Source organism: Podarcis muralis, chromosome 2 (assembly GCF_964188315.1).
Source record: "Podarcis muralis chromosome 2, rPodMur119.hap1.1, whole genome shotgun sequence".
Classification (NCBI taxonomy): Eukaryota; Metazoa; Chordata; class Lepidosauria; order Squamata; family Lacertidae; genus Podarcis; species Podarcis muralis.
In genome coordinates, this window is record NC_135656.1 from 9426770 (window position 1) to 9452612 (window position 25843).

A 25843-nucleotide genomic window follows, 5' to 3' on the forward strand; every position below is an offset into this window, starting at 1 on the left:
TCTCCAAGTTTTTCCTGGAGAGATCTAGCTCAAATATATGCCAACACAGGATTCACACAAAATTACCACACCCTAAATGTTTTCTTATAGGGATGCGGGTGGCGCTGTGGGTTAAACCACAGAGCCTAGGACTTGCCGATCAGAAGGTCGGCGGTTTGAATCCCCGCGACGGGGTGAGCTCCCGTTGCTCAGTCCCTGCTCCTGCCAACCTAGCAGTTTGAAAGCATGTCAAAGTGCAAGTAGATAAATAGGTACCACTCCAGCGGGAAGGTAAAACGGTGTTTCAGTGCGCTGCTCTGGTTCGCCAGAAGCAGCTTAGTCATGCTGGCCACATGACCCAGAAGCTGTACGCCGGCTCCCTCGGCCAATAAAGCGAGATGAGTGCCGCAACCCCAGAGTCGTCCGCAACTGGACCTAATGATCAGGGGTCCCTTTACCTTTAAATGTTTTCTTATGCCACTCTAGCACATGCACGGAAATGCACAAAGTAGCCTTTCCTCGTGAGATGCTTCGGGGCAAGTCATGAGGGTGATACAAGTCACGAGTGCAAGAGTTGCCTCCAGCCACCACCTGAATGCCAATGGACCAGGCAAAAGTCCCACAACACACTTAGACCAGACCATTTGGATACATTTCATGAATGGACTTTATCCCTCAAATAAGCGCTATTCACACACACACGGATATTCCATTAGCCAACTGATCAAAGAAATCCAGGCATCCATCCCATTTGGGAAGGGGGGATGTCATTTAGCAGTCACAGAAAGAGTCAATGGTCCAGGCAACAGAAAAGGTGTGGAAGCCAAGAACAGTCTAATCACTCTTCCATTTCATCCCCTCCATGTTTGTTTTGCAGGTCCCAGCCCCTAATTCTGATTTGCTGGATGAAGAGGGTTTTTTTTAATGCCATACACTTTTTGATCATCCTTATTCTTGATTCCCCTATTCTTGATGTACCACAAAAAGAGGTGCACTTTTCTTAAGATGCTCTACAAACAGACATGTGCAAATAAGTAGCAAGGAGATAAATCCAAGGCCTCTTGATGCACATACAATATATTCAGTGGGAGAGAGCAAGAAATTGTAATTAATTAAGGGATTTTAGGAACGGCACTCCATTTTACAAGGCCATAATCTGGCTCCCTGGTGGATAAACTACAAGACTGATGGCAAGAGTAGTTTGTCACCGACAATAGCTGAGGATAACAAAGCATCCGTCCTGTTATGCTGTAAGTGGAGCGATTCTTATTAATAAAAAAGAAAGAGTAAATAAAAAAAACCTTATCATGTAAATTCTAGAAATTATGGTTCCATCCCCCATTGTTTTTTAATAGCAGGATTTAAAAAGCCGTAATAAAGCAAACTTTATCCCTTTGGGGAATTTGCTACTCTGACATACTGCAGCTGTTTACATTTCTTCCAATCATCTCCAAACGCAAGTTGAGGAGCTAGCAGGCTGTCAGAAGCTGACAAATATTAGCCACTGAGGCATAATTGCAGCCATTGTGGAATAAAAATGTATTCAGAAACACAAGTTCTCCTAAGTCTGCTTTGCATATGGAAGCCGCACACTAAATTACGGTATTATTATATGCAAATTCCAAGGCTAGACTGCCAATGTGCATCCAGTTAGTTGCAAGGTGGATTAGATGCGCCTTTATAGACGACTTCCTGGTTTCCTCTAAATTACAGTTCCCTGCAACTTCTGAACTGGTAAACTGTGGTTTGAGCAATCCCTCCAAATAAGGATCAAACCATGATTTACAATTCTGGGTAGGAGGATTATTCAAAACCACAGTTAACAGTTGAACATCACAGCAAACTGGGATTTGCAATGTAATGACTGAATAATTAATAATAATAATAATAATAATAATAATAATAATAATAATAATAATTCATTATTTATACTCCGCCCATCTGTCTGGGTTTTGCCAGCCACTCTGGATGGCTCCCAACAGAATATTAAAACCACGACAAAACATCAAACATAAAAATCTTCCCTAAGCAGGGCTGCCTTCAGATGTCTTCTAAAAGTCAGATGGTTGTATATTTCCTTGACATCTGATGGGAGGGTGTTCCACAGGACAGGCACCACTACCAAGAAGGCCCTCCCATAAACTATGCTAGTTTAATTATTTATTTTATAAAATAAGAGTTCTCCTACTCTGGCAAGCAAAGCACACACAATCTCATTAGCAGCATGCTTCTGCTACTGAAAGCGTAGAATGACCCTATCCCCTTAATTTTAAACCTAACCTTAACCTGAACTTAGTACGTTCAGCAGTATGAAGGAAGTGTTTATCAAAGGTATAACTCTTTAGGTATAACTCTTCGGAGGCCAGTGCAGAGCCAATGTTCATAAGTCACAGGGTTTAAGAAGGGCTGTGGGATTGTTCAAGTTGCCCAATGTGTTTTTCAAAAAATGTCTATTATATTCCCCTTGTTTTGCAAGCCCTGAGGGCACCTGGATTTTCAAAGGTTTTACATGACAACACATGCCCCTGTGTAAAAAAGAATAAACTCAAGAGTGGTTTCGAAACATCACACAGTATGTGCTGCCCTGAAAACATGCAGTCACTAGTGCATTTAGCTTACAGCATATATATCTGGTAGTGGCTGAAAAGGGAGGCTTATAGGAGCCTGAGTAGCAGTGATGCATGCATCTTGCAAACTTAAGATTGCTTCAAAAAGGGGTTTAGATACATTCCAGGCAGATGAGACAATCAGTGGCTTCTAGTCATGTAGTCCCTTCAGTGCTGGAGGCAGGATGCCTCTAAATACAGTGGTACCTCTGGATGCGAACGCAACCCACGTCTGTGCGGATCACGATTTGCTGCTTCTGCGCATGCCATAATTTTGAGTGTATATGCATGCACGAGCGGCGAAACTCGGAACTAATGCGTTCCGTTATTTCCGGGTCGTCGCAGAGCACAACCCGAAAACGCTCAACCTGAAGCAACTTCAACCCGAGGTATGACTGTACCAGTTCCTGGGAATCACAGGTGGGTAGAGTGCTGTTGCACTCATGTGCTGCTTGTCAGCTTTCCGTAGGCATCTGGGTGGCCACTGTGAAAGCAGGATGCTGGACCGCATGGGCCTTTGACCCAATCCTTCAAGGCTCTCCTTACATTTTGTGCACATCCCAATGTGGCAAACTTCCTGCAGGAGTTACCAAGCAGCATTTGGTGGCGCTGTGGGTTAAACCAGTGTTTCCCAAATGTTTTTGGGCAACGGCACACCTGTTTACTGAAAAAAAATCTCGCGGCACACCACCATTAAAGCCCCGCCCCGTGACGTCAGCGCGCAGCGTCACGCCGGGAGGGACGCACAAAAGTGAAAGTTTTTTCCCTCCCCCTTGCTGGGGAACCTCCAAGCTTTGGGGGTGGGAGGAGGCAGCAGAGCGAGGGACTGAGGGACGGCGGCAACTGAGGCGGCGGCGGCTGAGGCAGAGCTGGGAAGGGGGTTTCCAGGGGACACGGCAGCTCCTCGAAAGGGAAAGGCTTCTCTCAGCTGCGCTCAATCCGCCTCGGAGAGGATTTCCCCTCCGGTCCCATGCGTTCGTTTGGGGCATCGCTCCGGCTGCTCCCTCTCCCGCCGCGCAGGAGCGATGCCTCTCTCTGGCTTTCCCTCCGCGCAGGCTGAGGGAGGGAGGGAGGGGCGCGTGTGACCCGTCTCTGCTGGGAGACCAAACCCAGCGAGGCAGAGTCGCGCGGAGGCGCCCAGGCAGCGCTTCCGGCTGCGAGGAGGAGCGCCAGGCAACAGCAGGAGGCGCGGCCTCTCCTCGCCGCCGCCGCCCCGCCTCTCGCCGCCCGACTCGCCCGCCTCCCTCCAGGCATCTCGCGGCACACGAGGCAACGTCTCACGGCACACTCGTGTGCCGCGGAACAACGGTTGGGAAACACTGGGTTAAACCACAGAGCCTAGGACTTGCCGATCAGAAGATCGGTGGTTTGAATCCCCACGACGGGGTGAGCTCCTGTTGCTCAGTCCCTGCTCCTGCCAACCTAGCAGTTCGAAAGCATGTCAAAGTGCAAGTAGATAAATAGGTACTGCTCTGACAGGAAGATAAACGGCATTTCCGTGCGCTGCTCTGGTTTGCCAGAAGCAGCTTAGTCATGTTGGCCACATGACCCGGAAGCTGTACGCCAGCTCCCTCGGCCAATAAAGCAAGATGAGCGCCGCAACCCCAGAGTCGGTCACGACTGGACCTAATGGTCAGGGGTCCCTTTACCTTTACCTTACTTTGTAACACACAAAGCTGCTTCCTCTTATGGAGGGACGAGCATCTGATTACATCCATACTCTATTTTAGGAGAGCCAGTGTGGTGTAGTGGTTAAGAGCGGCAGACTCGTAATCTGGGGAACCGGGTTTGCGTCTCCGCTCCTCCACATGCAGCTGCTGGGTGACCTTGGGCTAGTCACACTTCTCTGAAGTCTCTCAGCCCCACTCACCTTACAGAGTGTTTGTTGTGGGGAAGGGAAAGGAGAATGTTAGCCGCTTTGAGACTCCTTCGGGTAGTGATAAAGCGGGATATCAAATCCAAACTCTCTTCTTCTTCCCCAAGACCATCACACATGGCTCTGGTATGAATGAAAGTACTGGAACCACATGACCCAACAATGTTAAGGCCTGCATCCTTGAGGCAGAAGAAACTATCCACATTTCATTCTGCTTCCTCAAAAGAACTCTTCTATTGGCTGTTGGATTTTTGGCAAAGCGGTCAACTTAAGTTCACACACACACACACACACACACACACCACTCCTCTCTCACCATGTTAGAAGTTTCACATGTTAAACTTATGAAACATGACCTGTATGCGCTCATTTGAGCATGCCGTCAGATTATATCAAATTTAATCTGATAATTGCTTCAATGAAGTCTAATTTTAGTAACAGACAGGACAAGACTATGACTAGATACTTGGGAATATAATGTCTTTGCTCCTGCACCAAACAGGTTTGTTTGTTTTATTGCTTTCAGCATATCCATGTTGAAACTGCAAGAACTAGACAAAGGTTAAGATATTCCTGGTAGGTTTTGGAATACAGCCATCACCTTTACTAAGGTAAAGCTTCTACTTCCAAGCACATGCAACTTTCCCCATCTATTTTGTAATTTGTTGCTACTATTACATCAGCCCTTTTTGTGTCAACCGCTAAAATGTTAGAACCAGGGGTGCCAACTTGAATAAAATATTGTGGGGGCCCAGGTAAGCCGTGCCCTGCATAATCGATCACATGATGCAGTGTGCACACACACCATTTGAATGGGAAAGCCCATCAACTTCAGCACTCAAATATTTTATTGTGGGAGCCAAAGCCCCCGTAGCCCCTAGGAGTTGGCTCCTACGGTTAGAGCAAAACCAATCTCTTAATTGTACTATCAAGACAGCAGATTTAATACATATTGACCAACCTGGCCATCCATCCAAAAAGCCCTTCTTGAGTAAAGCCTGGTCATCAAGTGAGCAATAGTAACAACAGCTTAACCCAATGGAGATATACAAATAGAGGGAGGGGAGACGAAATATTTCGCAAGGAGTTAGCATACTCTTCCCATACCCATCAGTGCAACTCCCTAATAACTTACATGAACTGTAATGCTTCTCTTAGGCTTCCTAGGAACTCAGTGAGTTTTCTTTAAGTGCAGTATTGTAGAGTCCCACACAAGGCTGATCTATACTTGCACAGAGGTCAGAGAGGGTGCATGTGTCATGCAGGGACAGCCTTCCAGAACTGTATCACTTCAAATTTCAGCAGTGGTACCACATGCATGAAGGCTCCTTCATGCTGAAATAAAAATTTCTTTCTAAATAGAAAGTAGCAAGTCAGGTACAATAGCTTTGTTCTCACTTTCTATTTTTATATAACAAGGGAGGATATCTTCCCCGTCTCTCCAAATCAGAGAGAGCATTTCAGAATACAGTACCTCACCACATCACCGGGTCATGTGGCCAGCATGACTAAGCCGCTTCTGGAGAACCAGAGCAGCGCACAGAAATGCTGTTTACCTTCCCGCTGGAGTGGTACCTATTTATCTACTTGCACTTTGACGTGCTTTCGAACTGCTAGGTTGGCAGGAGCAGGGACCGAGCAACGGGAGCTCATCCCATCACCTTCTGATCGGCAAGTCCCGGGCTCTGTGGTTTAACCCACAGCGCCACCAGCGTCCCGACCCTGCATGAGCAGATCACCCCACAGAAAAACCCACATTACTATTTTTAGGGGTAGGATTCAATGAATGAGCCCCATCAGTGGAAGCCTTGCACAAGGACTTCTGTTTGCACAAGGGGGCTCTCCCCACCCTTGAAACTGGCTTGGAGGGAGTCTGGAGAACCCCCAGAACAATGCATGGGGAGAGGAAAGTGGGATTGTTCTTTCTAGCAAGCATAAATGTTTGACCTGTGGAACAGCCACTTTAGTGCAACACTGAACTACTCCCCAATTCTTTTGTTTAAAGTCTTGGACTTGTGTAGCTCAGGGCCTTGGGAAACATTAAGCAGTTAATTTAAAAGAGAAATTCCCACTGAGCCTAGGAGATGGTCCGTGAGGGTTTACTCTCAATGGGGATGTCGCCCCATCTTCAAACAGGTGCAGTAACTTTTTGTTAACCCTGGAAGCTAGGACCCAAACCAATGGATTTAAGGTATAAGAAAGGAGATGTCGACTAAGTATCCGGAAGAACTTTCTGATTGTAAGAGCTGTTCAACAGAGGACTTATTTGGAAGGTGGTGGACTCTCCTTCCTTAGAGGTTTTTAAGCGGAGGCTGGATGGCCACCTGCCATGTATGATCTAGTTGAGATTTCTACATTGCAGTGACTTGGACTAGATGACCCTCAGGGTCCCTTCCAACTTTACAATTCTATGAAAAGGGATGAGAAGTTGTGCATGCAAAGTTTCAAGATACCTGGTGCTTATGAGCTTAATTTGGCTTTTATATCTGTTATCTCACTTTTTGAATGGTGTGTGCCTAAAACAGCTCATAACGTTCATAAAGGGGGGGAACGCCTTTAAAAGATTAACAGTTGAAGACAATAAACAGTAAAAAATGGGCCTATAAGAAGAGGTGACTGGGGGGCAGGGAGATTTCAAGACAAACTAAAAAAACAAAAGACATGAAGAATTTATCAACTACAGTGGTCTAGACCAGTGTTTCCCAACCTTGGGCCTCCAGATGTTTTTGAACTACAATTCCCATCATCCCTGACCACTGGTCTTGCCAGCTAGGGATGATGGGAGTTGTAGTCCAAAAACAGCTGGAGGCCCGAGGTTGGGAAACACTGGTCTAGACAAAAAGGTGAATCCTGCTGCTCTGTTGAGTCAGTACATTGGAAGAAGGTATGCAAACTCTTAGTTTCTCCAGCAGTGTCTATTAACTGGTTCACAAGGCTGCAACCAGAAACACTGTCACCTCATAAATCCACATTGAAATAGCCTTTTTCATTACGGCTTCTTAAAATATCCAGTTTTTCCAAGAATGTGAAATTTCAAGTAAATCTGTCTTCTATAAATTCTACAGCATATGAAACTGTACTTGCATTGTTTGGGATCATACCTACAGCATGCTATTTAACAGCAAGGTTAATCTATTGCCAGATGCCAACTTCTAAATATTATATTGTCAGAAAAGGAAGCTAAGAACAGGAACGAAAAATACTTTAGACTCACAGCTAAGAATTCATTTTACCAAGGTCAACTTAATTATACCAGGAAACCTAGCCAGAGGGGGAAATGTCTCTTGCAGACTTTTAGAAGCTACCTGGAGGCAATTGAAACCCATCCAATTGAACCAGGGCAGGATCTTATTTCAAATTAGAAGACATATTTAGGTTAACCAAAATGTAAAGTAGGAATGTGCTAGGTCTACTAAACTAGAAGTGTCTTCAAGGAACATACTAGCTGATAAAACACAGTAAGTTGGCTCAAGACAAGTGAGCTAGGACATGTCAGATCAAGGGAAAACACCTCAAATTTAAAAATCTTATTGTAGCCGTCTCTGATTCTTTACAGGAAGAAGATATTTGAAGGGAAAGAAACAAAGATCTGTTCTTACCATGTATAGGCAACTATGGGAATAAAGGCTAAGCAACAGTTTTAAAGACCCTGTACACTTCATAAGAAAGCGTAGTTATCAGTACCAGAGCTCCAGAATCCACATGCTCAGTCAGCACTGACAATGTCATGGGGCAGTCTCATCCCAATTAGCATCTTGCATTGCCCCTCCAATAACACTTAGTTCCCTGGGTCAGAGGACAGCAATAGCCAAAGGCACAGGCAGCAAGCAGGGAGTACACAGTACCGGACAAAAATAATCTTCACCCACTTCCTTAGAAAAGGCAACTTTCTTGCTGAAACAATGACCCCTGCCTAAAAACAGAGAAGCTTCTGCAACAAATAAACATGATGCTGAGAGTAGTCAAATAGGGGTGCTCCTGGAACCATCCTTGTTACTCAAGGCCCAGGTGACTTTGGAAGCTAGGAGCGCCACTGCCTGGTTTCAGCTGGTGCAATCTCCAAGATAGAATACCACAATGTGCTCTTTATGCGGAGATCCTCTTTAAAACTGTCTAGAAATTGCAACAAGCGTAATATGTTGTAGCAAGAATGCTGGTAGGGCCAGCAAGCCACAAACATATTACAAGTATTTTAAAACAGCTAAACTGGTGGCCGGTTGCTTTCCAGGCCCAATGCAAGGTGCCTACTTTGCCATATACAGCCCTCAACTAATTGGGACTCAAGTACCTGTAAGCAGTGTTTGAAACTCCCATTGTTCTAGGTGCATTTTGAAACAGGGAATTTCATTAGCGCAAGCAGTTTCTGAGCTCTGGGCGCAGTACTGCGCCAAAGATTTCAGATTAAAACTGCAGAGTGGAAGGAAAAGAGGACCTTTTTCTGCCTCCCCACTTCTAGCTACTCGCTGAAGATTGGAGACCCTCTTAAGAATATTAGGGGGGGTGGGCAGAGGAAGGACTAGACCATGTGAAAAATGAATATAGTATTTTAGCTGCAGTTCATTCATTTTCAGCTTTATTGTTATTTAAAAAGAGTACCATTGTTGTGTTTTTGGATTCCGTTGTTGCGCCCATAACCTAGGTTTAAGGTGCCATTTAGCTCCTAGCTTTCATATCTCAGTTTCTTACACTGCCTGTAAGCATGCCTTTTCCCATATTGACCTGCCCATGATTTAACATCAGCCAATGAGGCTCTCCTGGTGGTCCCCTCTTCGGTATGTGGTAAGTGGTGGCAGCTCCACGTATCTGGAACTCCCTCCCTACTGAGGTGTGTCTGGTCCCCTCTCTCAATAGTTTCAGGTGGTTAATCAAGACACATCTTTTTCAGCAGGCATTTGGAACAACGGAGACCAGATTGTTGTAGCTGCTGCTATTAGTAATTGCTCTTTAGTGAGCTGTTACCTGTTTTTAAAGAATTTCACTACTTTATCAATATTTATCTGTTGTAACCTGCCTTGCAGCTTGTGCAAAGGGTGGTATAGAAGTCATATAAATAATTAAACCAGCTTAGGTTATGGGAGGGCCTTCTTGGTAGTGGTGCCCGCCCTGTGAAATGCCCTCCCATCACATGTCAAGGAAATAAACAACTATCTGACTTTTAGAAGGCATCTGAAGGCAGCCCTCTTTAAGGAAGTTTTTAATGTTTGACGTTTTATTCTGTTTTTAATGTTCTGTTGAAGGCCGCCCAGAGTGGCTGGGGAAACCCAGCCAGATGGGCAGGGTAGAAATGATAAATAATAATAATTTATCATCATCATCATCATCATCATCATCACTATAACTACTTTGACAGATGGGCAAACAAATGGGCCTTCGGGGCCCTCAAATCCCTACACGAAAGAGGAAGAACTGAATAATTTGGTTTCTGGGCTGTATGTTCCTGCAGGAATCACAATAATGCTTTATTCCAGAGGATAGTGCCAATAGCAGCCAGCCACCCATAGCAAAAGGGGCACAAATATCATATTGGATCAAAGACAAGAGCAACTGCAACATGACTGATATTCTGCAAGTGTAATTCATATAACCTTCCACAAGGGCATAGTCTGAAGGTATGTGACCACCTTGCTAATGCTAAACAGCAAATGTGATGACAGAAGAGCAAAAGCAATGGCATGGAAAATCTAAGGGAGCGACCACAGAATAATTTATTTCTTTTGCCCCGCAAAGCCTCCCAGGTAATACCATTTTGGAGAAACAGATAAAGTCCAACACTGAATACCAAAAGTGATTTCATTTAAGTACACTTTCAAATAGGATTTTCAAACTGACATCACATTACATTTTGCAGTAAGAAAGGCCAGGTTTTCGTTCCAACGAAAACAATTGTGAAAATAAGCAAAACTCCCTACTTCAAAGATTTGCACACAATGCTCTCCTCAGAAATTTCAACTGTTGCCTCTGGTTGGGCCAAGACATGACCTAGGGATCCCTCACAAACCCAGTCCTTCGTAGAACTGCTTTTCAGCTAGCTAGGAGCAAATGGTGGACAGAGCAGAAAATCCCACTACATGAGACATCAGAATGCACTCAAAAATTTATTGCCAGTTGACAGCAATCCCATTTACAACTTCAAAGCGAATGTGTTTTCTTTCATTTGATTCCTTCATTTAGCATAGGCTTTATAAACAGTTATTGGGAACTTTATAATGTTTCTTTCAAGTATCTTTCTTTCAAGCAATTTCAGATTCTGGTATGTAGGCAAAACCTTGAGAAACCATACTAGCTATCACACTTGCTTTGCTCACCAAACACACATAATATTATCTCACGAAGGAAGATACTAAAACACAAATCAAAGGAATGCAGGGAAGGCAGAGAAGCATAGAGTCACAGAATTGTAGTTTGTCCACTTTTGGCCCCCACCCTGCATTTAACTCTAGTCAAATATTGGGGTGTTAGGGGAAGGATAGGGCCTCTGGTGGGGGACACGCTGTGCTCCTGGGATAGTTTGCCACCTTTGGTTCCCACCCTGCAGTCAGCCGGCCCCCTTTGGCTCCTAGAAGCTGTCAGCATGTGACAGCAGTCACACCCCGGAATGCCTCTGACTGGCTGGCTAAACCAGGTGAGGGTAGACAATGGGTCTCAAACCCTTGGTGAGTTAGGGACTTCCCCTGCATGTGAAGGTGGGCTCTGGCAGATTGAGAAGATGAGCCCAATAGCAGGTCCAACAGTCAGGAAGGCGGTTTCTGCACATGCTGTAGAGGGCAGGTGGGGCTGGTCAACCTGGGAAGGTAGCCCATCTAGGAGAAGGAAAACTCTGATCCTAAACCTCTGCTGCTTTGTGGGATATCTTCAGGAGAAGAAACCCTACATAAATCCAGAGTGGAGTCCCTAAGATGATTGGATGGTGCCTTGAGCTCCTCCTTCCAGCAACTCCTGCAGCCAAGCTGGTGCCAAACGTATTGCTCTTGTTTCCTTTGAACATCAGCGAGGCCGAGAATGGGGGTCTTGCCATCTCAGCAGCCAAGACGCTGCCCTGGCTTGCACCCCAGGGAGGTTGTTTTGCTGCTGCTAATGCAGCAGTTTGACTTCACCCCCAGAAGCACTCTGCATTGTCTCTTGAGACAGATGGATGCCAACAATAACAAGGCACCACCTCAGTAAAAGCTTTGTTCCACGTCCCTGGTACTTGAATCTCTAAAGTGGAAGGCACACCAACAGATTCTAGATCTCAGGAGAAAGCATTTAAGGCCTTTTTGGACATAAATCTCAAGAACCTTGAATTGGAGCAAGAAGAAATCCATGCAGACAAACAAGAACTGGAGTTTCTTTTTGTGAGCAAATCAAAACCAGAGTTACACAATTATGAGTGCTGCTGTTTATGTAAGGTCTTCAAGGAAGCTCCTCTTAGGGCACATTGCTGTAATGTAGTATGGAAGTTACAGGTGCTGCTGGCCAGATTGGGAGGCAGAAACCATCAGTATAATCCAGTCAAAATGCAGGGCCCATTGATTTCAATGCTTAAATACCCAAGCTTATAATCTTCCCTGTTAAAAGCAATGCTATGTAAGAGCTCAGCTATGGCTGGCTGTCATCCCACTTTTTAAAAGAGATGAATATGCACTGACTCATTTGCCTCAAGTTTATGCACACTAGCTAATTTTATTGGCACTACTCCCTCACAATTATCTTTGAACACCATTAGTACTCAGACCTATGATAATAAACAAACCTAGGTTAAACCTCTTTGATGCTTTTGAATTATGGTGCTGGAGGAGACTCTTGAGAGTCCCACGGACTGCAAGAAGATCAAACCGATCCATTCTGAAGGAAATCAGCCCTGAGTGCTGCTCACTGGAAGGACAGATCGTGAAGCTGAGGCTCCAATACTTTGGCCACCTCATGAGAAGAGAAGACTCCCTGGAAAAGACCCTGATGTTGGGAAAGATGGAGGGCACAAGGAGAAGGGGACGACAGAGGACAAGATGGTTGGACAGTGTTCTCGAAGCTACAAACATGAGTCTGACCAAACTGCGGGAGGCAGTGGAAGACAGGAGTGCCTGGCGTGCTCTGGTCCATGGGGTTACAAAGAGTCGGACACGCCTAAACGCCTAAACAACAACAACAGGTTAAACCTCTAAAATACAAAACACAGATAAAATCTGGTGAGGTTACTAGACCAGGCTTCCTCAACCTCGGCCCTCCATATGTTTTTGGCCTACAACTCCCATGATCCCTACGTAACAGGACCAGTGGTCAGGGATGATGGGAATTGTAGTCTCAAAACATCTGGAGGGCTGAGGTTGAGGAAGCCTGTACTAGACTATGGATGGGATTCAACTAATGAGTTTCATCAGCTGAAACCCTTACAATGAGGCTGAATTCCTCCCTTAAGCGGCAAACGTGTCAGCAGACAACTTCTTACTTTTGACATGTGGTAAGAGAACATGTTCTTGCTAGAAAGAAAAATTGTGAGTTCGTAGTATAGGAAATGTTACAGTTCCCTGTAAGGTAAGAACACTTTGATTACAGTAAGCCATAAAATGACTTCTTCCTACTTTGCTGTCAAAAGTGCAAGAACACGCAGGCGTAGCTTGTCTCGCAAACGCAGTAAAATCTCTCCCAGTAAAAATGCAAGGAAGGAAGTATGTGCTTTGAAATAGGCTCCAAAAAGAGTATCACTCCTTAACAATGTTTCAGAGGAAACACAATTCAGCAGAATGTTCACTGAACCTTCTGAAGTACATAGGAAAAAATATTGGCCAGAAGGAGCTGATCTATGGAAAGAGCCGAGTGCAAGTACTTGTAACTTTTGAAATCTACCTACTATCCTACAGGAGTCCCCAAATTTGCATTTCTCCTTTGCCCCAAAGAACATACCAATCTTACACATTCAAAAGCTGTTGGCTGGCACACCTGTCTGTCTCAAGAGACAATGGAGTACGCCTCTAGGGGTGCAATCAAACCTCTGCATTAGCAGCACCAAAGTGACCTCCCCAGGGCACAAGCTCTGAGCAGTGTGTATGTATGTATCCTATCCTCTGCCGTGCATCTTCTGTTTTATAATAAAGGAGAAGATTCCAAATTACCCCTCAAATCCCACACCCTGCAATTAGAAAATCTACTTAGCAAAATGAGGACATTTTTGGAAGCCTGTGACACTGCATGCCCACTGTCCACCTTTTGTCTAAACCTTGAAAGCTAGAAACTTTGCTTTTACAGCCAGAACACAATATTCTTAGAACTCAAAACAATGGTACCAGATTCTAAGTACTACTTTTGGCACCATGTCACGCAACCAGATATATACTTTTCAGTTAAGGAAGAGGTCTGATAGTTTATTAACTATTTCCAATTAGGAGACTTTTCATTATTCCATCTCAAAAAGCTGCTTACACCACTTGAACAGAAACGAACATGCAAACCACAGCAGTAGAACATAGCTTGGATGCCAAGAACCATGAGTAGAAGGAAGTTTGCTTTATCCTCTCTGCCCTCAAAAAGCATCTTGAGTGGATCAAGGGATCCCTTTGAACAACATGAAATAGGGTGCTGTGTGAAGGGAGAATTGTCCAAAATTGAGAAGGCCTAAAACTGCATTAAAATTGTACTCCTAAAGGTTATTAAACTGATGGGCTCCTTTATAGAAGGCAATCCTTGTTGTACATGTAAGCAGTTATTTATTCAAATTTTTTATATCCCACTCTTTAGCGGAGAAAGCTCCCACAGTAGCTTACAAAAGCAATGCAACACAGTCCCATCCCACAGGCTTACAAAAGACAGGACAGAAAAAAGGAAAACGGGGTGGAAAGTGAAGAGGAAACAAGCAAACTTGGGTACCTTCTTCATGTTCTTTTAATGAACGGCATGGATGGAAGTGGGCTGCTGCTCACAGTTCAAAAACAGGGCTTTGTAAGCAAAATCTTGCACCCCTCAACAAGACTGTTGGTCCATATTTATTTTTAAAATATTATTATTATTTATTAAATTCAGACCTATAGCAATATATGTATATGTGTAAAGGTAAAGGGGCCCCTGACCGTTAGGTCCAGTCGTGGACGACTCTGGGGATGAGGTGTTCATCTCGCTTTACTGGCCGAGGGAGCCGGCGTACAGCTCATCCAGGTCATGTGGCCAGCATGAATAAACCACTTCTGGCGAACCAGAGCAGCACACGGAAACGCTGTTTACCTTCGCGCCGGAGTGGTACCTATTTATCTACTTGTATTTTGATGCGCTTTCGAACTGCTAGGTTGGCAGGAGCTGGGACCGAGCAACAAGAGCTCACCCTGTCATGGTGATTCAAACCGCCGACCTTCTGATTGGCAAGCCCTAGGCTCTGTGTTTTAGACCACAGTGCCACCTGCATCCCTCAACGTATGGATACATACCAAAATAACCCACCCAAACCCATAAGCTGGTGAAATAATAACAAAATACCATAAACTCTTATCCTAGACTACTATTTATATAGGTGATAAACAGTTTGCACCAACTGAAAAGTTTTATACAGTAATGTGAGGAGTCCTCTATTTTCGTTTTCAGCCATATATGTAGCCCATATTTGATTTTTTTTTACTGTGCATGCAGCATCTTGTTATAAAGTCTTTATGATACCATTTGTGTTCACACAAACAGGTTTTGAAAACATTCCATCTCAATATTGTTTCCTCAATATAAATATTTCCCCCTGTTATATTTAGCAAGCTCCATTTCTGTTACAAAATGCTTGCTAACTTTTACTGCATGAAAGCACAACACTGGTCGGAAACCAATGCATTTCCCTAAAATCCCCATATGCCAAATTTGTCAATGGATTTCCCTGTACAATACATAATTATATTTCCCAGAAGCATTTTAATATACTTCATAAAGAAAATGAAACCAATCTTAAGGCAGGAGCTAATAATAAACAACAGAAGTGCCCAGATACAGTAATAGGAATCAGAATCGTGGTTGGAGTTTCAAATATCTTTAGTCAGAAGAAACTTTCTAACAGCTTATCCCAGACTGCAGACTTTGGGGGAAGACATCCTCAAGACTCCTTAAAGAATTTTTAATTGAAGATTATCTTCATTATCAACTCAATTAGAGTAGCTGTAGTGTAAGAGGCCTGACACTTTTCAGTGACTGCTTATGGGGAAAACAAGAACTATAATCCACTATAGTGACAGCATTCTGGAATCCAGTAAATATACCGGGTTAATGCAGACTTAATTCAGGCATCAAGCCAAACCATGGCTTGCCCCACCATGCTTTAGTATCCGAAGACAAACCACAGTTTAGAGCTCCTTGCCTGCTTTTCTGTTTCATTTGTTCAACACTCCAGGTTCAGTGACCTCTGGAAGGGAGCAATGCCCATCGGTATCATGATGCCAAACCATAATTAACAGAAACCACAGTTTACAAACCCACTTCAAACATCATTTCAGATTCTTGTTTTGCCAGACAACTGCAACCATCTTTTGTCAATTCAGACATACTGTCAAAACATAGTTAAGCCTTCCTAACCATAGTTTGGCATGATGTCTGAACTGAGCCACAGATTCCAAGCTTATCTAATGCCTGACTCACAATACTGTTTTTTTAGGACAATTTTGCTAGCCAAACAACTGTTCCCAAAAAATAACTTTTTGCAGCTACGTTCAAAGCGGTAAATCATATTTGTTTCTTTCCCACTTAAAGATTTTAACATAATATGGTGGAATGTTACATTTTGTTGAAAAGCAAAGTTTTAGCTACAGTAGCATAGTCTCATGTACTGTTTTAATTATCCTGCTGCTACAATGTCTCAGAATAATTTCAGCTACAGCGTCTGTAACCCGAGGTACCACTGTACAGTAGTTGAAGTTTTGGATGACTGGGGGAAATTATGTTGTTACAAACATGGGAAGTACGTTACACAAATTGATTGCTTTTCTGATTTTTTGTCAATTATTTAAAGTCTTTGAAAGGAAAGGTTTTTGTTGTTGTGTTATTTTTGTTTATGCTTTGTTGATGTGGAATGTTATCAGTAAGTAAGTAAGTAAGTAAGTAAGTAAGTAAGTAAGTAAGTAAGTAAATAAATAGCAAATTGACTAGTTCTGCTGCTCTGGATTAGTTTTCCTATAAACAAAGACGAGATTCTCTGTCACCACATGCTGGCACAAGTCACACTCCGAGGCCATGCCACAATTTGTTAAACTGAGCTTCTGAAGGTTGCAACATGAAATATTATATTTCCCAAAGTCTCATATGCCTTGGAGGGCCAGAAACGAACTTTTAACATGAGAAAAGTCGGGGTCCCCAAGGTTCTAAGAGCTAATACAACTGACCATGCCCTCCTTGATTCTCAATGGCACTTCTGAGTTAAATTTTATCCTTGGTGCAACCCCACCAGAGTTTAAAAGAAGGAAGCTGATGTTTGATCAGATATAAATTTTGTGCTTTCTCATACATTGCTTTCTCCAACTAGAATTTCATGGAGGATGGGACAAGGAAAACAGAAGTTACTGTGCTCTTTTCATATCACTTTGGGCTGACTATGCCTTGGTTTAAAGCTACTAGATCAGACATTAGGCTACTAAAGAAGACACAAGTAGAAAACAACAGACACTGAATCGGCAGGACCAAGGAGTTTCTCCCTCCAAGCTTTGGGGGATACCAGTGAGGCCATGCTCAGTAACTTACTCATTGAGTTCAGTAGGTCTCCTCCAAAAATGACCCTCTGATATCTCCCAATTGCCTTGATTAAATATAATCCACTTATATTATCCAATAGTTCCTAATTGCTTTGCTTTAGCTTCATAAGTAGGGAAAGTCACCAGGCGAAGAAACTGACAAGGCTTTCAGAAGTTGAGCCAGAGTCAGGAAAGTGCAGCACTCCCCAAATATGGGAACAAGTATCTTGTTCAGTGTCAAATACCACATTATAAAGATATTACAGGACATATGGGTGGCAGGTAACTTAACATACCTTAGATGCATGTCAAACTATTGGCATATTCTCACTACATGAAGGACTGCTGGGTTATTACACATAAATGTTTCTCAAACCTTTTAAATTCCCCACATCCTGTTAATGTATCTTCTGGGACTAACCCAGATAACCCCACACTTGCTGGTGATTTGATATATAAGTGTATAGCCATTTTCCTTGCAATTCCCCCCCCCCCCCGCATCCTACAGCTCTGTGCAAGAGTCATGGATGGGGCAAACTGACATCAAGGGTGCCTTCAGAAAGCCCTGAGCTAAAGGACAGATGCTGAGCAACTCCCTTCTTGAGCCAATGCTTGCACAATTTATGCTGAATGCCTGTCTGAAGAATTCCTCAGCCACTGCAAGTCTTCCACTGCACTGTTTGTTCCCTCAAAGTACCAGAATTCAGAGTCCTCTGCAGTTCACTCCTAGTCTTGCCGGAAAGTCCCAACTCCTAATTCACCACAAGACAACCTAGGATTTAAACTGAAGTAGTTTACTCTTCAGACTGAGCATAATCACACATGGAAAAATCATGATATATTGATTTGGAACTCATGAGTTTTCAACAATGAAAGCAGCTGTCTTACTTGCTTCTTGTTGATCCCTGAACTTCCCACTACTGCATTTTGAAACATATGTGTAACCAAGATGGCCAGGAAAAACCTAAAGAAATGAAAGTAGGAATTCCCAGAAGATCCTGACCGGAACATAAGCAAGCATCTTCAAGGCAAGCATGAAGGCCCCATATTCTTCCCCAAATGCCCTCCAATACAGATACACACACTCTTCTTAAAGTTGCCAAACACAAAAAGTGCACCACTGCACACAATGCAATGGAAAACTAAACGGGGGGAAAGAGGCAGGAACAGAATAATTCCATATAGATTTGATTACCCAAGGTCTTAGCAACACCTAAGAAATATTGAAACCTGAGGCTAGTAATTAATTCAAATGGGAAGGACAGACTTCAAATTCAGCTCTAATTGTTCCCTAAAGGCAGCTTCCTGAACAAATCCACCCTGAATAATTGCCGCTTTCAAATGGGAGAGTAGTACCTTTGTTTACAACAGTGTTATCGTTCAATGTGTCAAAGTATCTCCAAATCCAAGGGGGTGGGGAATCAAATTGTTCCTAGACAAAACTCAACCGAAGCATAAACTAGGCCCACTAGGCAACAGCACCAAGAGAGTTCAATGCTTACCCACTGCAACTTTCAATAACTGATTGTCTTTACTAGAAGTAGTTAACCCGTGGGCCCGATCCAGCTTGGGAAGGAAGACATGCAAAGTGGCCTACCAAGTCCCCACAGCTTTATCACCCAAATTCAGCACTCAGATTAGGCGATACAGCACTCTGCTGGGGTGAAGACTGGAACCACTGCATTTTGACCTTCAGTTTGTCTCACACAGACACAAACCACTCTCTCCAAGTTGGGGGCGGAGGGATAATGCCTTTTCCTCTTCACAAAGAGAATTCATTATTGTTGTTGTTACCTGCCCTTCACCAGCAGGTCCCAGAGCAGGTTACCATAATTTAAAATTCAGAAATAAAAACAGTTATACAGGAAGAGGTTGATTCCTGAAAACACACATCTCAGGTGTCAGAGGCCAGGGTAAAGAGGTGCCTCTTCAGCATTCAACAAAAACTGGCTGGTGAAGGAGCCAGATGTCTGTACTGTATGTGTAGCACGTGTGCAAGTGGGGGTGAGTGTGAGCATGTGCACACAACTATGCACTGGCCATGCCCACCACTGGCATGTGGCCTTCAGGGGTGTTAATGTGGGGGTCAAGCTGAAAATGGTTAGCCACCTTTGAACCAAGCAATCTATAGCCTCCTGGTCCCATTGTTTCTGCTGAGAAGCACCTAAGGTCACGCCTAGAGAGGAACAGTTATCTGGAGTGAGGAATTTCTGGCCAGAAAGGAAAGTTATTTTTGCTGCTTGCAATCACTTCCTGGTTGGAGAAGTGATGCATACTGCAGTGGTAAATCACCCCCACCAAGGAGGGGGGACAGTGCTTCACAGAGCAGTGATGGCCACCTCCATTTCAGCCTACTGTCTATCTGTTTTGAGAGAGGGCCAGCTTTGAGGATTCTGATGTTTTGCCTGCTTTCCTGAGGGCCAAGGGAAGAGCCTACAGGGAGAAGACGGATCCTGCCTTGGAGGCAGCATATCTTCCAAATTACACAGGACATTGAAATTTTTACAGGATGGATATGAGTGTGATCATGGATTTTTTACTTACAGTAAAATGCTATTTGTATTTTGTGTTTGCTCATCTATACTTACATGAATTGATCATAATATTATGGGCATTTTTCTATATTATTAAAATTTCTATATTATTCTCCCCCTGCTGTCTCTGCTTACATTGTTGTTATGCTGATTCTATTTTGACAGCTTATTGACAATTTTAGCTTGAGTTACTAATCACTTTGGAATAAAAAACCCAGGCTACCAAGACAGTTCTAAATTATAAGCATAATAAACAATACTGGAGGCATGACTGAAACAACCAGCCACGTTAAATGTACAATCAGTAAAAGTGCATCTGAGAAAATGCCGTTTTTTTCAGCCTAGCGGCTAGCCCATAACAACAATGATCAAGCAACTTGTCAGTCAGTGCAACCCATTTTTTCCTGCTATATCCATACCTACGATTATGGTGTTCATATGACTAAATAACAGAAGTTCAAATAAGGCTACAAAAGGGAGACATCATTCTAGTAGGTGAACAACCATGTTCAGGTGCCCAATTCAGCAGTCCATTGCTACAAAAAGCTCACCTTTGTCCAGTAAGCTGGAAAACCCATAGCCCAATCCTAAATATGGTCCCCTGAGATCCCACTGCATTCCATGGAACTTACTCTATAATAAGCAGTCCAATAGCATCTTGCGGTTTGTGTGCAAATATGAATGGGAACATAACGTAGAGATGGAAAACCTGCAGAGTCAAAAAGGCATTTTAAATAAAGAAGATGGACCAATAGTAATATTTAGGGTGGTATTCAATTAAGTTTGGCTTACAGTAGACCCACCAAAATTAATTGACACTAACATAATAATAGTTATTCATTTCAGTGGGTCTACTCCAAGCCAAATTCAGTTGAATATCACCCTTCGCATTTACATACATCATTGCAGAGTACTTTATGTACACTTTCCTTAGTAATTCCTATAGTAATTATGTAAGATAAACTAGCATTACTATTCTCATATTACAAATGGGGAACAGAAGGCAAGAGAATAGCTGCCTGCCGAAATCCATGAGTAAGGAGAACTGGGGACTTCCTGGTTCATAGCTCACACTTTTGGCCACTATTCTTGAGTAGCTCTGAACTCTTAAGTTCAGTCTTTTTGGCACCCAGCTTTTTAATTGCATTTTTACAGACACACCACAGACCACCCAAATGAAGCTCATGGCTCACTTGTTGTCCCCAGACCACAAGCCAGGAAACCCTGTAGTAGAGGAAAGATTTGACAGCAGCATGTGTATATATTTCTCCATTGTGTGTATTTCAGGTTCTTCATGGTACACACAGTTTGTGCATGTGGGTTGAGAGAGTATGTTCATAAGGCATGTAAATTGACATTTTGCATGCTGGGGGCCACAGGAAGCCTCTTCCTGGTTGCTGTGGAAAAATCAGCTGACATTGTTCCATCAACATCAATGCCGCCAAAAGTGCTGGATCCAAAGCCTTAAATCTGGTTTTAATGTGCATGCAACATTTCCCTCTTTCCTTTCTTTTGCCTAGTGAAGTTATACCACCTGTTGGACAACCAAACAGGTTCAGCATCTGTCTGTAGAATTCACCATTCTGAGTATAAGCAGCCAATTACACTTTGTTCATGCCCTCTAAATCAACCACTTGGGGACCACAGCAACATAAAGACCCCCACCAGTTGCTAGAATGCCTCAGAACATCTGAGTAGTAGAACCACAGACTAAGCAACAGGAATTAAGAACATTTTACCAATCCTGAGTAGATTGACAGAATCAAGGAATCAAAATTTCTTCAAACACTTAGGCACATAACCGACAAAGCAGCTGGGATTTTTCTAACTCCAATAAAATGTAATAAGCAACAACTGTAGAGACAAGTCCTTTCAGTCCCCCACAAATCACAATTTTCAAATCACAAGTAAAACTGAACAAGCAATTCCTGGGAAACAGATATGCTCTTTGCTGCCCCATGACTGCTCAGTTTGGATAGGGACAAAGGGACAGATAATTTAGTCACCACTGAACCTCTTATTTTGAGTAGATCAGAGAAACCATGAAAATATTAGCCAGAGGGGTGGGAAACAATATTTCTAAAAGCTGGCTTGTTGCTTTAGCGTGGATGGCACTGCTCCATTTTTCATGGATCTGCCCTAGATCTGACAGAACCACTTTCTTTGAACCCCAGAGGCAATGTCTTTTTGATTTGGCAAAGTCTAAGAACCTGGGCAGTAGATCCATTTATAACACTGGTGGCCAACATGGTGCCCCCTAGATGTTGTTGATAATGGACTACAGCTCCCATCACTCCAGACCACTGTCCGTGTTGGCTGATAATGATGGGAACTATAGTCCAACATTATCTGAAGGGCACTTCTGGTTTATATTATATATGGACATGAAGCTCAAAATGCAGGCAGTAGCAGTTGGGTACCCCAAAATATAGCTACTTGGTAAGGGCTAGTCTAGGTTTTTTTTGCTAACTGAACATGCATGAAATAGCTTCACTACTTTGTTTTAAAGAGGGTGGGGGGAGAAATAGGTTTCAGAACTCTACTCTTATTTAGCAGTGCACACAATTTCATAGCTCATATCCTTCACTGGTTATCAACTTACTTTTCCATATGGATAAGTAATTAGTAAATGCAGAGTGTAACATAACCAATAGCATAGAGGAAATATTTTGACTTTAACTCTTGAAGGTGATGTAGCACTTGTTTGCACACAATTCTAAGTTTGGCAAAGAAGCAATGCAACAGAGGAGAAGCAAAGTGGTGACAATCTCCTCTCCAGGTGCCACATGTCTTCTCATGCAAACTACCAGTAAATCATGGCTTGGCTTAACTCTACATGTGAATGAGGTCAATGACTAAGAGGGAACCTGCAAGTCCATAGCTTAAAGCTCATCTCAGTCCTGAGCCACTGTTCATCATCCCCATCTGCTACTTGGGATAGTTAAGACATTACAGAGCCATTATTACAAGAGATCATGCATGAAGTGTTTGGAATAATCAAAATGAACTGTATAAATGCTAAGTTATTAGAACACAGAGTGTAACTATGCAACTACCAGTACTGTCACTAAAATTAGAGCACTTCCAATCAAGTTGGTTGAGCCAGTGTGTGTACTGCAAGAGCCCATATCATTTTTATATGAATAACTCTCATAACATTAGAGGAATCACAAAATGTTGCCTAGTCAATTATGCACATTAAACAGTTTATCAGTAAAACAGAAGAGAACTTTTTCCACTCAATATTGAAACTTTATTTTATTTTATTTATTTGAGAGAAAATAGGGAGAACAGATAGGCTGTCTTAAGTTGGCAATTAAGTGCTGCCTGACCCTCAAAATATTGAGATAAACAAGCCAATCAAGATCCCATTTCAAAGCACTGTGAATATGAAAGAAACCAAGCAAATAAAATGTTAGCTGTGAACAGTTATCAGCAAAACCAGCCAGGCAAAATAATCTATTCCCTCCACTCATTAAATGTAGTTGAAGACTGCTGCATTAACATTTACATCCAACACACAGGGACTGTATTCATGTTCCTTCCATTGACACCATGTTGTTCACTCAATTTGAAAGTGGGGCAATTCATTCTTTTTCCAGTACAGGAATACACTATATTCCTGTTCTGAGAGATTCTATATCAAAGTCATTCTGATAAACCCACTAGCCTCTACATGAAATTCCTCAAATCACCCCTCACTATATTCAGAAATCAACTGCCTGACATCAGAGACCAGTACCATTGGGCAGTGCTGAGTCCACAGCAACTTGAGAGACCTCCCAAGCTTAACTAGCTGCCACTGTGGGTATTAACACCACACCATTATCTGTGGTGGGACGCGGGTGGCGCTGTGGGTAAAAGCCTCAGCGCCTAGGGCTTGCCGATCAAAAGGTCGGCGGTTCGAATCCCCGCGGCAGGGTGCGCTCCTGTTGTTCGGTCCCAGCGCCTGCCAACCTAGCAGTTCGAAAGCACCCCTGGGTGCAAGTAGATAAATAGGGACCGCTTACTAGCGGGAAGGTAAACGGTGTTTCCGTGTGCGGCTCTGGCTCGCCAGAGCAGCGATGTCACACTGGCCACGTGATCCAGAAGTGTCTCCGGACAGCGCTGGCCCCCGGCCTCTTGAGTGAGATGGGCGCACAACCCTAGAGTCTGTCAAGACTGGCCCGTATGGGCAGGGGTACCTTTACCTTTATTATCTGTGCTCCAAGTAGGCATGGTTGTGGCATTTTAAATGAGCAGTCACCCTCCACTCACTCAGCTGAACCCTCTCTGTGAGCAACAGCAGAAACTGAAGCTAGCACCACCTCACAGCTATAGGAGGCAAGCAACTGGAGGCAGCTGTTCCATGTGTGTGCAAACCATGGTGGCAAGGAACAAATGTCATCTCCATTTCAGTGTATCTGAAGAAGTGTGCATGCACACGAAAGCTTATACCAAGAAAAAACTTAGTTGGTCTCTAAGGTGCTACTGGACAATTTTTTTATCTCCATTCACTATTATCCTTTGGGTGTACGGCCTGGAGGACTGGGCACCCAACTTCCATGCTGTCCAGAGACAGAGATGGCAGCAAGGCGCACCTTTAATATCTGACTGCTAACTGAAGCAAGCAAGCATAATGTCTCTGCACACATACACCATCCCCAACTGTTTGATGTGGTGGGTGCAACAACCATACTGCTCAGAGACAGCCTCCCTGCAGCCACTTTTAACTGCTCTGCCATCCACTTGAGGAGCAGCAGAGGTAGAGCCCAAGAAGAGCAGCAGACCCACCCCCTTTCTCTCTCTCAAGGGGGGTAGCTTGGAGAACCAACTAACAAAGACCCCAACTTGTTACCATCTCAGTAGCCAGCACTGCTGCTTGGAGGGCACCTTCTTCTGTGCTATGCAAAGCAGGTAAGCACATGGCATTCCCCTTATCCGTGTACTCACTCGCCTGCCCTCTAACTCTGGGCGGCACTGAGAATTGGATCAATCACCACCCACCGGAGGGAGTGGACAAGCCAGTGGACGCAGCTGCTTCATCGGAGGCGTGACTGAGAGTGGCAAGGAGCTGTTGTTGCTAGTCACTCACCTGCTCACTCTTGGGTGGTGCAACGGGCTGCATCCTACCTACCACACCACCCAGAAAGAAAGAGCAGAGCGGGGCAATGACTGCTTTTGGCTGACAAGAGGTGGTCCTGGTAGGCAACTGCAAAAGTAGCCCCTGCTTGCTCACCCTTGTACCCCTGGGCAGTACAAATGGGAGGCTTGCCACTGCAGTGGTGAGGAGCAGAAAAGAGGGTGCAAGGATGAGCAGCAGAGCTCATCAACACGGGACAGCTTGCCAAATAGGAAAGCAATCTTGAGGAAGCCACACCACCTTTACCAAGTGGCTGGGAGCATATAGTACTTATGTAACAGCTTCCACGAGTTACTCAGATTTTTTCCTTGCTGGGGCATCGCTTCGCTTATGTGTTCTCACCCACTTCTGCAAAGGCCACAACCGCCTAGTTCTCCCTTCCTATTGCCCTTATCCCCTGGAATTCCCCACCCAGCAGCCTCCTCCTCCTCCCTTGGCATTTTTTAAAAAAAACCTCACTCCTCTCGTGCAGGCACCAAAAACTCTACTCAGGACCCTCGGCCCAGGTTCTCCACACGCGCCCCAGCCCGCCCGTCACCGGGGCTTCGGGGCGCCCCCTCCCCCTCTCGGCCACCGCCCGGGCCCCCTTCTTAGAGCTTCCTCGCAGCCCCTTAAGTCCCTCCCACCCCCGGGAGGCGGGGAGGGGTCTCGGTCCAACCCCGCGCCCGCACTGGCCGCGCCGCCCGCCACTCGCCTCCGAGAGCGGCGCCGATTGGCGCGGCCGAACTGCCAATCACGACAAGGCGGAACCCACCCTCTCTCAAGCCTTGGAAAGAGTTGGGTTTTTCTTGAGGGGAGGAGAAGGGGGAGGTGCGGGGTGAGAGGAGCGGAGGCAACGGCCAAACTCACCTCGGGACCGGAGAAGGAAGGGAGGGAGGGGGTGGAATTGAGAGGACCGGGCGTTTTTGTCCCCTCCCTCCGCTTTATGGTCCCGTGTCCCTCCGCCTGGCGCCGCCACTAACGGGGCTCTTCCCCACACAGCCCCGAGCTGCGGCCCCCAAGTCTTGCTGTGGTGAAGTGCGGGGCCCCCCCGCCTCCTCGTTTTCTGCGCGCTCGAGATCCTCGCG

At 44.4% G+C, this 25843-nt stretch overlaps 1 protein-coding gene across 3 annotated transcripts in view; it reads right to left on the reverse strand.

The window, feature by feature from the left end:
- Positions 1–25796, reverse strand: part of ATF7 (activating transcription factor 7) — a 102108-nt gene extending 76312 nt beyond the window's left edge. For 2 of the 3 annotated variants that reach the window (XM_028721572.2, XM_028721571.2), the window contains exon 1: positions 25626–25796. The gene's annotated coding sequence lies outside the window, so the exon portion shown is untranslated. Of the gene's footprint in view, positions 1–24728; positions 24750–25625 lie in introns of those variants that run through there. The other variant, XM_077923851.1, reaches the window with a different exon arrangement.
- Positions 25797–25843: the final 47 nt, after the last annotated feature.